The sequence below is a fragment of the Cetorhinus maximus genome, chromosome 8 (genome assembly GCF_964194155.1).
Source record: "Cetorhinus maximus chromosome 8, sCetMax3.hap1.1, whole genome shotgun sequence".
Lineage (NCBI taxonomy): Eukaryota > Metazoa > Chordata > Chondrichthyes > Lamniformes > Cetorhinidae > Cetorhinus > Cetorhinus maximus.
In genome coordinates, this window is record NC_135886.1 from 79,365,232 (window position 1) to 79,380,039 (window position 14,808).

General features: G+C 43.2%; 1 protein-coding gene across 1 annotated transcript in view; it reads right to left on the bottom strand.

Moving 5' to 3' along the window:
- Positions 1-14,808, bottom strand: part of LOC144683753 (ATP-binding cassette sub-family C member 5-like) — a 225,188-nt gene that overhangs the window by 191,015 nt on the left and 19,365 nt on the right. Inside the window, exon 2 of the mRNA XM_078547108.1 lies at positions 12,865-12,922. The gene's annotated coding sequence lies outside the window, so the exon portion shown is untranslated. The remainder of the gene's footprint in view (positions 1-12,864; positions 12,923-14,808) is intronic.

The following is a 14,808-nucleotide window of genomic DNA, read 5'->3' on the forward strand; positions in this document are numbered from 1 at the left end:
TGGATTAGATTGACAAAGACAGGCTCTCCCTGCTTGAATAAACAATCAAAAACTGTACCTGAGTCTCTGAGGTGTCAATTTCACTACAACAGTAGGAAAGTAGGTTGTGATGAGGTTGCAGACGGATAAAGATAGGTTGAAGGAATGGGCAAAAATCTGGCAGATGGAGTATAATGTGTGAAAATGTGAAGTTGTTCACTTTGGCAGGAAGAATAAAAAAAGCAGAGTGTTACTTAAATAGAGACCGACTGCAGAATTCTGAAGTGCAGAGGGATCTAGGTGTTCTACTGCATGCGTCACAAAACGATTGTATGCAGGTATAGCAAGTAATTAAGAAGGCTAATGGGATGCTATCCTTTATTACGAGAGGAATTTAACATAAAAGTAAGGATGTTATGCATCAGTTATACAGGGCATTGGTGAGACCACATCTCAAATACTGAAGATGATTCTGATGAAGAGTCATACGGACTCGAAACAGTAACTCTGTCTTTCTCTCCACAGATCCTGTTAGACCTGCTGAGTTTTTCCAGCGTGTTTTGTTTTTGTTTCAGATTTCCAGCGTCTGCAGTATTTTGCCTTTATTTCAAATACTATGTGCAGTTTTGGTCTCCTTATTTAAGGAAGGATGTAAATGCATTGGAGGTTGTTTAGAGGAGGTTTACTAGACTGATACCTGGAATGAGCGAGTTGTCCTTTCAGGAAAGGTTGGACAGACTGGACTTCCACTGGAATTTAGAAGAGTGAGGGGTGACTTGATTGAAATATGCAAGATCCTGAATGGTCTCGACAAGGTGGATGTGGAAGGGATGTTAACACCCATTGAAACAAAATTAATTTCATACAAGCATCATAATATAAATTAACCTCTAGTTCCCTCCAGGCTAAATAGGGAATTCTTATGGGTGAGTTCAGAACTGGAGAACACTGTTCTAAATTTAGGTGTCACCCTTTTAAGACAGAGATGAGGAGAAATGTTCTCTCTCTGAGGGTTGTGCAACTTTGGAACTCTCTGCCTCAGAAGGTGGTGAAGGCGGTGTCATTGAATATTTTTAAGGTGGAGGTACATAGATTCTTGTTAGGCAAGGGAATCAAAGGTTATCGGGGGTAGATAGGAATGTGGAATTTGAAAAACAAACAGATCAGCCATGATCTTACTGAATGGTGGAGCAGGTTCGAAGGGCCAAATGGCCTATGTCTGTTCCTATTTCTTATGTGCATTGTATACAAACACTCTTACAATAACAATAACACATTTTGTGACTTTGGTTAACCTATTTAGCCTGGAGAGAACTAGAGGTTAATTTATATTATGATGCTTGTACGAAATTAATTTTGTTTCAATGGGTGTTAACGTTTGGAACACACAAGGTATTTCACATGTCGTTTAGGGCAATTAGTTGGAATACTAACTACATTAGAATTCTGCTTCTCATTTCAGATTAACTTGAGGCAATGGTTGGTGTGGGTATGAATGGGGTGGGGGGCTGATTTAGTGGTTGTTAGCACATTCCTAACATGGTTTGCACCTATAATATTGAATGATTTATTTCAGTAAGCCTAGCTAACCAGGTGACGTAGTTGCCATGCTTCCTACACCAAAGGGATGGGTATGTGGTAGGGGCGGAGGGGGGCACTGTTGCTCAGTTGAGATGGTGTATTTGATTTTCAGTTCAGTGAACCAATCCTTAATGAAAGGTGTGGTGGGCAGAAGTTAACTTTTTGGTTTCCCCTCTACGAGGAAAAATTAAAGTCCAGAGCAAGTTTTGGGTCTGATCACGATGATTTTGACTTTTAAGGCAAGACAGTTCCACATCAAGATGTGCAATATATTATTTCTTGTTACAAGAAGCAAATAGGAAAAAAGTAACATACAAACATACGGACAAGGAGCAGGAGTAGGCCATTCGGCCCCTCGAGTCTGCTCTGCCATTTGATTAGGTCATGGCTGATCTGATAGTAATCTCAAATCTGCATCCCGCCTACCCACAATAACCTATCACCCCCTTGCTTACCAAGAATCTATCCACCTCTGCCTTAAAAATATTCAAAGACTCTGTTTCCACCACTTTTTCAGGAAGAGAGTTCCAAGCTCACGACCCTTAGAGAAAAAAATTCACCTCATCTCCATTTTAAATGGGTGACCCCTTATTTTTAAACAGTGAACCCTAGTTTTAGATTCTCCCACAAGAGGAAACATCCTCTCCACTAGTACCCTCTCAAGTCCCCTCAGGATCTCACATGTTTAAATCAAGTCGCCTCTTACTCTTCTAAACTCCAGCAGATACAAGCCTAACCTGTCCAACCTTTGCTCATAAGACAACCTGCCCAATCCAGGTATTAGTCTGGTAAACCTTCTGTGAACTGCTTCCAACACATTTACATCCTTCCTTAAATACGGTGACCAATACTGTATACAGTACTCCAGATATGGTCTCACTAGTGCTCTGTATAACTGAAGCATAACTTCCCTACTTTTGTATTCAATTCCCCTCGCAATAAATGATAACATTCTATTAGTTTTCCTAATTATTGCTGTATCTGCATACTAGCCTTCTGCAATTCTTGCGGGAAAACAGTACTCAGTCGATTTAAGTATTTTGTTTAAAATAAACCAATTTGTTGGTTTACAATTGGCCTTGTCTCAGAATGCTTTTTCATCCACCTTCCACAAAATATGAGAAACACACATGAAGCAAATGTGAGTTCGCAGTATCTAGTTACATAATGCAGGTTCTATTGCTACTGTCTCTGGGTCATGCTATAGTTTAATTAAATATTGGGTAGTAAAGATACCCTCCAGTTTATAAAGAATGTGAGATCTGCTAAGGGTAGTAACCAATGACCAGGTAACCCAGAAAATATTTTGCGCAAACCAAAAATTTGTAATCTACATCAGCAGGCTCCTTAGCCCTTCAACCCAAGAAGATCAGGGTTTGCAGGGGCCAATATGAATCTGCTCCCCAAACCCGAGGCAAATCCCGCAGCAAATTGCTCCTTTTTTATTGGGTGGACTGAGACACTTTCACAATTTGAGATAGGGTTCGAGCAGTCACCATATTACATGGATGATTCAGATTATTGGAGATTATATTCATCCAAGACCATTAAAATCATAAAAATGTATTGGAGAGGTAATTAATATGAAATAAAATACTCTTTTATTTTTCATGAATGTATTTGTGTATCTGGAGTATTTTATTTAAACTATCATTCCTGTGTTGAATTTCAAAAGTAATATTACTGCGAGTATCCAATATTGCTATTGGATACTCGCACTAAGACAGCACCTTGTATACTTGTGTGAATTTGTACATTTTGGATGGATTGCTGGTATACTTTGAAAGATCATTTAATGTTACCCAGATATAGGGACCTTTGAAACAGCACAATAGAAGAAATTATGATAAAAGCAAAAAACTGCGGATGCTGGAAATCCAAAACAAAAACAAAAATAAAAATACCTGGAAAAATTCAGCAGGTCTGACAGCATCTGCGGAGAGGAATACAGTTAATGTTTCGAGTCCGTATGACTCTTCAACAGAACCAAGAAATTATGAAGTGACTTACACTATTAACCCATACTTTCCTGATACTTCTACGTTGTTCTGTCAGTGCCCACTCCAAAAAAAATGAAGGGTGATTATCACAGCTCCAGAAACCGCTCCTCTACTGAAATCAGTGATGATTGCAATTTCCCTCCAATTAAGCCAGTTTTCATCCCACAGCCACTGAAAAACAATGGCGGTAATGGCCTAGCAGAGGCTTGATTTAATTTTAAACATCTAGAAATTGCTGGAATGGCACACCTCGCAAAAGTGACATGAATTGATTTATTTTTTCTCACTATTCTGATTATACTTTTATGCCACAATTGCTGGAACTATGAATTGGTAATGGCACAGTGATGTCAACATTGCATCTGGGATCTCATGAATGTCCTGTCCTGTCCTACCTCCTTAAACAATTACATTTAAAGATAAAGAAAAAAGTGAACGACAGACAAGGAAATAGGGTGAATTAGAGTCAAAGAAGATCCAGGGAAAACTTTCCCCTCATTGAGGGGGAAGTGCAGGAGCGGGCACGAGTAGGCGCGCCTTGGGGGCGCGCCGCCATTTTACGTGGGCGGGCCAATTAAGGCCCGCCCAGCATGACGTCTGCCAGGAAGCACTATGCAGGGGTGGGGGAGGGAGTCCCTCAGCCGAGAGTGCGCTCTTTCGCCCATGCGCGCAAAAGAGTGCACTAATCTCCCTGAGGCTAATTGCTGCCTCAGGGAGGTTGGCTCCAAATTCAAAAATGGTAAGCAAATTATATCACCATTTCCCTGACATGTCTCCTCATGTGACACTGTCACGTGAGTTGGGACATGTCCATCACTTTCACTGAAACCTTTATTAAATATTTAAAAACCCTCATAAAACCTCATCCCGTCTGTGGATGTGGTTTCATGCTTTTTCTTAAGCCTGCCAGGGCTCCCGGCCTGCCTGCTAACTCTAAGGTTGGACGGGCAGCCCTGTCAATGGCCTCAATAGGCCTCGGCAGGCGCACAGCTGGCTTGGCTGCGTCCCCGCTGGCCTGAAAATGGAAATGACGCAGGGTGACATCGGGAGTTCGGCCCGACATCATCCCGTGTCATTTTATGCGTCGGCGAGTGGGCCTGCTCACCGACCGAAAGATCCTCCTCCCAGAGATAAAGAGAGGGAAGAATTTTTTAAAATGTATTCTTTCTCGGAATATGGGCCTTGTTGGCTCGGTCAGCACTTATTGTCCATCCCTAATTGCCCTTGAAAAGATGGAAGTGGGCCGCCTTCTTGAACCACTTTAATCTATGTGGTGTAGGTACATCCAAAGTGCTGTTAGGGAGGGAGTTCTACGATTTTGACCCAGCAACAGTGAAGGAACGGCAATATAGTTCCACGTCAGGATGGTGTGTGGTTTGGAGGCGAACTTGTAGCTAGTGTTCCCATGCATCTGCTGCCCTTGTCCTTCTATTTGGTAGAAGCTGCAGGTTTGGAAGGTGCTGTCCAAAGAGTCTTGGTGAGTTGCTGCATTTCATCTTGTAGATGGCACACTGTGCATCGATGGTGAAAGCAGTGAGTATTGAAGGTGGTGCCAATCAAGTGGGCTACTATATCTTGGATGGTGTCAAGCTTCTTGAGTGTTGTTGGAACTGCATACAAACATAAAAATTAGGAACAGGAGCAGGCCACTCAGCCCTTTGAGTCAGGCAAGTCCATCACACTCCTCACTTGTGCCTTGTAGGTGGAGGACAGGATTTGGGCAGTCAGAAGGCGAGTTGCTCGCTGCAGTATTCCTAGCCTCTGACCTGCTCTTGTAGCTACAGTATTTATATGGCTAATCCAGTTCAGTTTTTGGTCAATGGTAACCCCAGGATTTTGATATTGGGGGATTCAGTGATGGCAGTGCCATTGAATATCATGGGGAAATGGTTAGATTCTCTCTTGTTGGAGATGGTCATTGCCTGGAACCTGTGTGGCGTGAATGTTACTGGCCACTTATCAGCCCAAGCGTGAATATTGTCCAGGTCTTGCTGCATATGGATATGGACAGCTTCACTAACTGAGGAATCAAGAATGGTGCTGAACACTGTGCAATCATCAGCAAACAACCCAATTTCTGACCTCATGATGGATGGAAAGTTCTTGTGGAAGCAGCTGAAGGTGGTTGGGCCTAGGATACTACTCTGAGGAGCTCCTGCCGCGATGTCTACTGAGGTGACTGACCTCCAACAACCACAACCATCTTCCTTTGTGCTAGGTATGACTCCAACTAATGGATAGTTTTCCCCAGATTTCCATTAACTTCAGTTTTACTAGGGCTCCTTGATGCTACACCAGGTCAAATGCTGCCATGATGTCCAGGACAGTCACTCTCACCTCATCTCTTCAGTTTACCTCGTTTGTCCATGTTTGGACCAAGACTGTAATGAGGTCAGGACCTGAGTTGCCCAGGCAGAGCCCAAACTGAGCATCAGTGAGCAGGTTATTGCTGATTAAGTGCCGCTTGATAGCACTTTCCATTACTTTGCCACTGAGCGAGAGTAAACTGATGGGCAGGAATTGGCTGGGTTGGACTTGTCCTTTTTTTTGTGGACAGGACATACCTGGACAATTTTCCACATTGTTGGCGAGATGTCAGTATTGTAGCTGTACTAGAACAGCTTGGCTAGTATAGCAAAGTAGCCTTTGCAATATCCAGTGCCTTCAGCCGTTTCTCGATATCACGTGGAGTGAATCGAATTGGATGAAGACTGGCATCTGTGATGCTGGGGACCTCAGGAACAGACCAAGATGGATCATCCGCTTGACACTTCTAGCTGATGATGGTTGCAAATGGTTAGTTGTAGGAAAACTGCTAGAATCTATTCTAAAGGATGTGATAAATGGACATGGTTAATAATGATCTGATTGGGCACAGTCAAAATGAATTTATGAATGGGAACTCATGTTTTTACGAACATGTTGGAGTTTTTTTGAGGATGTTACTAACAGAATTGATAAAGGGGAGTCGATGGATGTGGCATACTTGGATTTTCAGAAGGCTTTTGATAAAGTTCCCCACAGGAGTTTGGTTAGCAAAATTAAAGCACATGGGATAGGAGATATTATACTGACATGGATTAAGGATTGGTTAACAGGCAGAAAACACAGAGTTGGAATAAATGGGTCATTCATGCATTGGCAGCTTGTGACTTGTGGTGTACCACAAGGATCAGTACTGGGCTTCAGCTGTTCAAAATATATATCAATGATTTGGATGTGGGGACCAAATGTTATTTCCCAAGTTTGTGGATGACACAAAACTAGGTGGGAATGTGTGTTGTGAGTAAGATGCAAAGTGCCTTCAAGAGGATTTGGACAGACTTAGAGATGGAACATAATGTGGAAAAATGTGAGGTTATCCACTTTGGTAGGAAGAACAGATGTGCAGAATATTTCTTAAATGGTAAGAGATTAGAAAGTGTAGATGTACAAAGGGACCTGGGAGTCTTTGTTAATAAGTCACTGAAAGCTAATATGCATGTGCAACAAGCAATTAAGAAGGCTGATGGTATGTTAGCCCTTATCACAACAGGATTTGAGTACAGGAGTAGCCAAGTCTTGTTCCAGTTGTATAGAACTTTGGTTAGATCACACCTTGAGTACTGTGTGCAGTTTTGGTCCCCTTACCTTAGAAAGGATATTATTGCCATAGAGAGAGTGCAACAAAGGTTTACTAGACTTGTTCCCGCGATGGCGGGACTGTCCTATGAAGAGAGATTGGGGAAACTGGGCCTGTATTCTATAGAGTTTCGATGAATGAGAGGTGATCCCACTGAAATCTAAAAAATACTTAAAGGAATAGACACGGTAGATGCAGGTAAGATGATTCCCATGGTTGGGAATGGTCTAGAACCAAGGGACACAATTTTAAAATAAGGGAGCACTTAGGACTAATATGAGGATAATTTTTTTACTCAGAGGGTTGTGAATCTTTGGAAGCTCAGTCATTGAGTATGTTTAAAGCAGAGATTGACAGATACCTAAATACCAATGACATAAAAGGATATGGTGATAGTTTGGGAAAAAGGCATTGAAGTGGATGCTGAGCCATGATAATACTGAATGGCGGAGCAGGCTCGATGGGCTGAATAGCCTAATCCTGCTCCCATGTTCCTATGCTTCAGCCCACATGATGTGCTAGGCACTCCCATCACTGAGGATGGGAATATTGTGGATTAATGGAAAAAGACAAAAAGGAAAAGTAGAATGAACAAATCAGAAGAGGACTTTGTAGCCCAGTTGTGTTTGGGAGCTGTATTGGTTTTTGAGGACTGGTTGAACAGCAAGTTGCATGTATGAAATGTAGAAATATTCTTACTCATATCCCAAAACTATGTTTAAATAAACCTAATTAATTTGCCTCAGTGGCAAAACTGCTTTGCAAGCTGAAAGTTATTGCCTCATAACATTAGCAGGAGTGTGTGTGGACAGAAAAGAAAGACAAGCATTTATGTAGTGCTTTTTCACCACCACCAGATGTCTCAGAATGCCTTACAGTTAATTAAGTACTTTTAAAGTGCAATCACAGGTGTAACGCAGGAAATGCAGCAGCTAATTTGCTCTCAGCAAACTCCCAAAAACAGCAATTTGATGATGACCAGATAATCTGTTCTTTTGTGTGATGTTTTTTGAGGGATAATTATTGGCCAGGACAGCAAGGAGAATTCCCCTGCTTTCTTCAAGATAGTGCCATGGGATCTTTTATATTCACCCGAACAGATGGGCCTTGGTTTAAGGCTATGTCTGTTGCCAATGCCATGCATGGGCAGTTCTAGTGTTTTACTCCATTACGTCATTACGAGTGACAGTGTAGGCAGCGGCCAGGAGCAAAGATGGCGCTGCCCATATCATCAGGGCGTTTTCAGCGGTGTCCTTTGATTCCTAATTAAAGCAGATTGGCCGGTGCCCTGGCTACAAGGATTGTAGTAGAATCATTTGCGTATTTACTTTTCATTGCTGCTTCTTTAAGTGTGATGTGTTGCACAGCAGGTTTCATTCCACTCAGGTTGTCTGCTTCCAATAGTTCAAGCATGCATTACTCATGGCAGTATTTATGTCCCGTAAAATTTGCAGTTCTTCCTTCATACTGTTTACAACCAAATCAACATCAGATGCTCTTATTCAAGCTTTCTTTTTGGCATTTTGCCAGAAACTAATGGTACAATATGCATTACAAGAGCAGCAGATACATGGGAACACCATTACCTGCAAGTTCTCCTCCAAGCCATAACCATCCTGACTTGGAACTATATTGCCGTTCCTTCACTGTCACTGGGTCAAATCCTGGAACTCCCTCCCTAACAGCACTGTGGGTGTACCGCAGGGGCTGCAGTAGTTCAAGAAGGCAGTTCACCACCACCTTCTCAAAGACAATTAGGGATGGGCAATAAATGCTGGCCTAGCCAGTGATGCCCACATTCCATGAATGAATAAAAAACATAGTACTTACAGCAGAGATGGCGTATATGCGTAGTGGCGTCACTGATACATGTGCAGAGGGTACTTCTGGCAGGCTAGGCGCAGCAGTGATGTCATTGGACCAGTGCGCATGCACAGACAGGTATCGGTGGCCATCTTGCATTGGCAAGACAAAGTGTAGGTTTAATATCTCATTGGAAAGGTGGCAACACTTCCTCAATACTGCACTGGACTGTCAGCCCTGGAGTGGGACTTTAACACAGAATCTTGTGATCCAGAGATCAGTGTGCTAGCAACTGAACCACAGCTGACACAAGAAAATACAGACAGAAAGACTAAAAGATAAAAACCTGGAGGAACAATTCACAGGAGTGAAATTCACAACTTCATTTGTTCCAGTTCTGACCCTCCAACGTTGAGTTTCATGTCAATGCTAGAAAACACACCATTAATGGGGTCATTCTAATATAAATTAGCAGAAATGGCATTAGCAAGGTTAATTGGTATTGAAGAATTTCATGATATGCAATTAAATTCATCTCAGAAGTTCCCAGCGAGGTTGCTATTTTCCAGTTTTGTCTAGCTTAAGGCAGTGGCGGAAATCACTCAGCAATTTTGTGGAGAATGGAATCTGATGGGGTATGCCTTCTTCAGCATAATTTTTTTGTGAATTAATAATGACGTGTACTGTTAATTTGCCATCATACATCCAGCAATTTCTGGGGCATTATTTACCTTCCAATGCACTCACTGATTGCTTTTCAAATTGCGAGTTAAATGTGTTTGCTGATCAGGATAAGGAGCATTTTACCCGTGCAGCCCAAACTCTGCCTTCATTAACAAAAACAAAAATACCTGGAAAAACTCAGCAGGTCTGGCAGCACCTGTGGAAGGGAGCACAGTTAACGTTTCGAGTCCGCATGACTCTTCAACAGAACTAAGGAAAAATAGAAAAGGGGTGAAATGTAAGCTGGTTTAAGGGGGGAGTTGGGACAAGAGAGCTGGATAGAGGGCCAGTGATAGGTGGAGACAACCAAAAGATGTCACAGACAAAAGGACAAAGAGGTGTTGAAGGTGGTGATATTATCTAAAGGAATGTGCTAATTAAGGGTAGAAAGCAGGACAAGCAAGGTACAGATAGCCCTAGTGGGGGTGGGGTGGGGTGAAGGAATCGAAAAAGGCTAAAAGGTAGAGATAAAACAATGGATGGAAATACATTTAAAAATAATGAAAATAGGTGGGAAAAGAAAAATCTATATAAATTATTGGAAAAAACAAAAAGGAGGGGGAAAATCAGAAAGGGGGTGGGGATGGAGGAGAGAGTTCATGATCTAAAATTGTTGAACTCAATATTCAGTCTGAAAGGCTGTAAAGTGCCGAGTCGGAAGATGAGATGCTGTTCCTCCAGTTTGCGTTGAGCTTCACTGGAACAATACAGCAAGCCAAGGACGGACATGTGGACATGAGAGCAGGGTGGAGTGTTGAAATGGCAAGCAACAGGGAGGTCTGGGTAATGCTTGCGGACAGAACGAAGGTGTTGTGCAAAGCGGTCACCCAGTCTGCGTTTGGTCTCTCCAATGTAGAGGAAACCGCATTGGGAGCAACGAATGCAGTAGACTAAGTTGAGGGAAGTACAGGTGAAATGCTGCTTCACTTGAAAGGAGTGTTTGGGCCCTTGGACGGTGAGGAGAGGGGAAGTAAAGGGGCAGGTGTTGCATCTTCTGCGATTGCATGGGAAGGTACCGTGGGAGGGGGTTGAGGTGTAGGGGGTGATGGAGGAGTGGACCAGGGTGTCACGGAGGGAAGTCTCAATTTCTGGTGATAGACTGTCCACCAATATCCATTATAAGCCTACCGACTCCCACAGCTACCTCGACTACAGCTCCTCACACCCCGCTTCTTGTAAGGACTCTATCCCATTCTCTCAGTTCCTTCGCCTCCGTCGCATCTGTTCTGATGATGCCACTTTCAAAAATAGCTCCTCTGACATGTCCTCCTTCTTCCTTCACCGAGGTTTTCCACCCACGGTGGTTGACAGGGCCCTCAACTGTGTCCGGCCCATCTCCCGCGCATCCGCCCTCACACCTTCTTCTCCCTCCCAGAAACAGGATAGGGTCCCCCTGCCCTCACCCCACCAGCCTCCGCATTCAAAGGATCATCCTCCGCCATTTCCGCCAACTCCAGCATGATGACACCACCAAACACATCTTCCCTTCACTCCCACTGACAGCATTCCGTAGGGATCGTTCCTTCTGTGACATCCTGGTCCATTCCTCCATCACCCCCTACACCTCAACCCCCTCCCACGGCACCTTCCCATGCAACCGCAGAAGATGCAACACCTGCCCCTTTACTTCCCCTCTCCTCACCGTCCAAGGGCCCAAACACTCATTTCAAGTGAAGCAGCATTTCACCTGTACTTCCCTCAACTTAGTCTACTGCATTCGTTGCTCCCAATGCGGTTTTCTCTACACTGAAGAGACTAAACGCAGACTGGGTGACCGCTTTGCACAACACCTTCGTTCTGTCCGCAAGCATTACCCAGACCTCCCTGTTGCTTGCCATTCCAACACTCCACTCTGCTCTCATGCCCACATGTCCGTCCTTGGCTTGCTGCATTGTTCCAGTGAAGCTCAATGCAAACTGGAGGAGGAACAGCGTCTCATCTACCGACTCGGCACTTTACAGCCTTTCAGACTGAATATTGAGTTCAACAATTTTAGATCATGAACTCTCTCCTCCATCCCCACCCCCTTTCTGATTTTCCCCCTCCTTTTTGTTTTTTCCAATAATTTATATAGATTTTTCTTTTCCCACCTATTTCCATTATTTTTAAATGTATTTCCATCCATTGTTTTATTTCTACCTTTTAGCCTTTTTCGATTCCTTCTCCCCACCCACCCCCACTAGGGCTTTCTACCCTTAATTAGCACATTCCTTTAGATAATATCACCACCTTCAACACCTCTTTGTCCTTTTGTCTGTGACATCTTTTGGTTGTCTCCACCTATCACTGGCCCTCTATCCAGCTCTCTTGTCCCAACCCCCCCCACTTAAACCAGCTTATATTTCATCCCTTTTCTATTTTTCCTTAGTTCTGTTGAAGAGTCATGCGGACTCGAAACGTTAACTGTGCTCCCTTCCACAGATGCTGCCAGACCTGCTGAGTTTTTCCAGGTATATTTGTTTTTGTTTTTGATTTCCAGCATCCGCAGTTTTTTGCTTTTATCTGCCTTCATTAAGTCTTGGTTTAATTATTAATGAGAATGTTGCTCTCGACAGCAAAACTCAACTGTTGAGTACCTGGATGTGTTAAGGTCTTTGGTTTACTGCCATTTAATTTTAAAACAGAGTTTTGGCTATTCCGTGCCATGTTTAATCCTTAAATGTAACGGATTAAGGAGATTGAGTATTAGTCCTGTCGTTCAGGAAGGACCCATATTCCCCGATGGGCCGTTATCAGCTTTCACTTCCAGCAATTTGCGGCGCAATTTTTTTCCCCAAACAACTCTAACTCCAGCATACAATTTCGCATGCAGAAACATAGTTTACATCAGAATCTCAGTTCAACCAGGTGGTAGTATAGTATTGCTGTTGAGTTCAGCACTTCACTTACCAATAAGTCACAGTCGGTGGCTATATCAGTCCATTGACTATGCCACTTCTGCGCAGTATTGTAATTAGAAATGCAGGAAAATATGGGGCACTTGGCATGTTAGAGTACGAAATTTACAGGGTGTGTTGACGATCTTGCCGTTGGAGTATAATCTGGGACCAATGTGCTCCGACTTCGAAATAACACTGGAGTATGTTAGTCGAATATTTCCAGATAATGTATATTCATTTTTAAAGCGTATGTCTATTGAAATCTCTTCGATCTTACCAGCCTCTTTTACGAAAAAGATGATTTGTTTTCCTTACAACTCGTGAGAGTAAGCTTCCTGCAAAACAGATAGAAGAATAAAAGCAATTTCAAGGTTCCTTGCTGTTTGTTATTGTTGGTTTTAAATCAATCGCTTGAGCTCGCCAATTGGCATGAGCCTGGAGTTTTAGCTTCATAGTGGTAGAAAGGTGGCTTGCTGTATGCACTGAGGATCCATGGTATGAAACAGTGTGTCATTTGGCTTGAGCAGCCTTGGGAGGTTACACAAAGGATATGTTGCCATACCTAACAGAGATTAAAGGTTGTTGCGTCAAAAATAGCGCTGCCAGGGTCATACACTCGCTGCTCAACACTGATGAAAATAGACCGGTCTCAAAGTTAAGGGAAAAGTCGGGAGCAAATTGAGTTCAAAATCAATTTAGTGTAAATACAATAAAAAGTGACTGTTTTAAAGCGGTAATCATTCACAAATTGAAACGTTCATTTGTGGAATGCGCAATAGAGATTCACAAAAGAATTTATAGAAAACGTAGCTTTTCAGTTCTGTCTGGATATGAAGAAATATCCACAAATTAGAAAATAATTTATCTTTCAGGTTCAAACTAATACATCCGGAAGGAGTGTGCACTGGCAGCAGGTCGGGACCACTGTAAAGCAGACCAGGAGGAACAAGTCAGGATCATTGTGACCTGGAGGAGTGTACAACAGGTCGGGATCGCTGTGAAACAGAGTGGAAGGAGTGTGAAGCAGGTGGCGATCACTGAAGTGACAGAGAGTAAAAAAATCAAAATGTGACAGGAAGGCCCATGTTGTTTGGCTGGTGACTGCTGTAGCTTTGTTTCCCTAATAGGTTAGTTTAAGGAGCTGAGAAATTAAATAGTTCATTTAAAAAAAAATTAATCTCCCTATATTTAAATGACAATAGAAGAAAAGTGAGTAGCTGATGAGACTATTTTTTAAGCAGTAAGTTTTGTTATCTAATAGATGGAAGAATGGCAGGGCAGCTCCAACCCCTGGAGTGCACATTCCATGTGGGAACTCCAGGACATGTGCACGAGGTCTCATCAGCTGCAGCAGTTCGGGCTTTGGGTTTCAGAGGCTTCAAAAGCAGCTGGCGTCATTGTGGCACACTTACAAGGTTGAGAGCTTTGTAGATGGCAAATTTATAAATGTGGTCACCCCGTAGCTTAAGAGTATGCAGGGAGAGAGGGAATGAAGGACCAGACAGTCATGAAGAAGTAGGCAAGTAGTGCAGGAGTCCCCCAAGTGCATCTCACTCTCCAACCAGTATTCAGTTCTGAATACTGATGAAAGCGATGGTCCATCTGGGGAGTGCAGTCAGAGTCAAGTCCACAGCTGGCTCGGCTATAGTGGGGGACACAAAGAAGACTGGAAGAGCAATAATGATGGAAGATTTGATAGTTAGGGGAACAGACAGGTGTTTCCACTGCCACAGATGTGAATCTAGATTGTTAAAAATTCATTCATGGGATGTGGGCATCACTGGCTCGATCAGCATTCATTGCTCATCCCTAATTGCCCTTGAGAAGGTGAGCTGCCTTCTTGAATTGCTGCACTCCATGTGGTGTAGGTACACCCACAGTGCTGTTAGGAAGGGAGTTCCAGGACTTTGACCCAGCGACATTGAAGGAATATTGATATATTTCCAAGTCAGGATGGTGAGTGGCTTAGAGGGGAACTTCCAGGTGGTGGTGTTCCTATATATCTGCCGTCCTTGACCTTCTAGATGGTAGTGGTCATGGGTTTGGAAGGTGCTGTCTAAGGAGCCTTGGTGAGTTCCTGCAGTGCATCTTATAGATAGTACACACTGATGCTACTGTGTGTCTGGGGGAGGGAGTGAACGTTTGTGGATGTGGTGCCAATCAAGCGGGTTGCTTTGTCCTGGACGGAGTCATGCTTCTCAAGTATTATTGGAGCTGCACT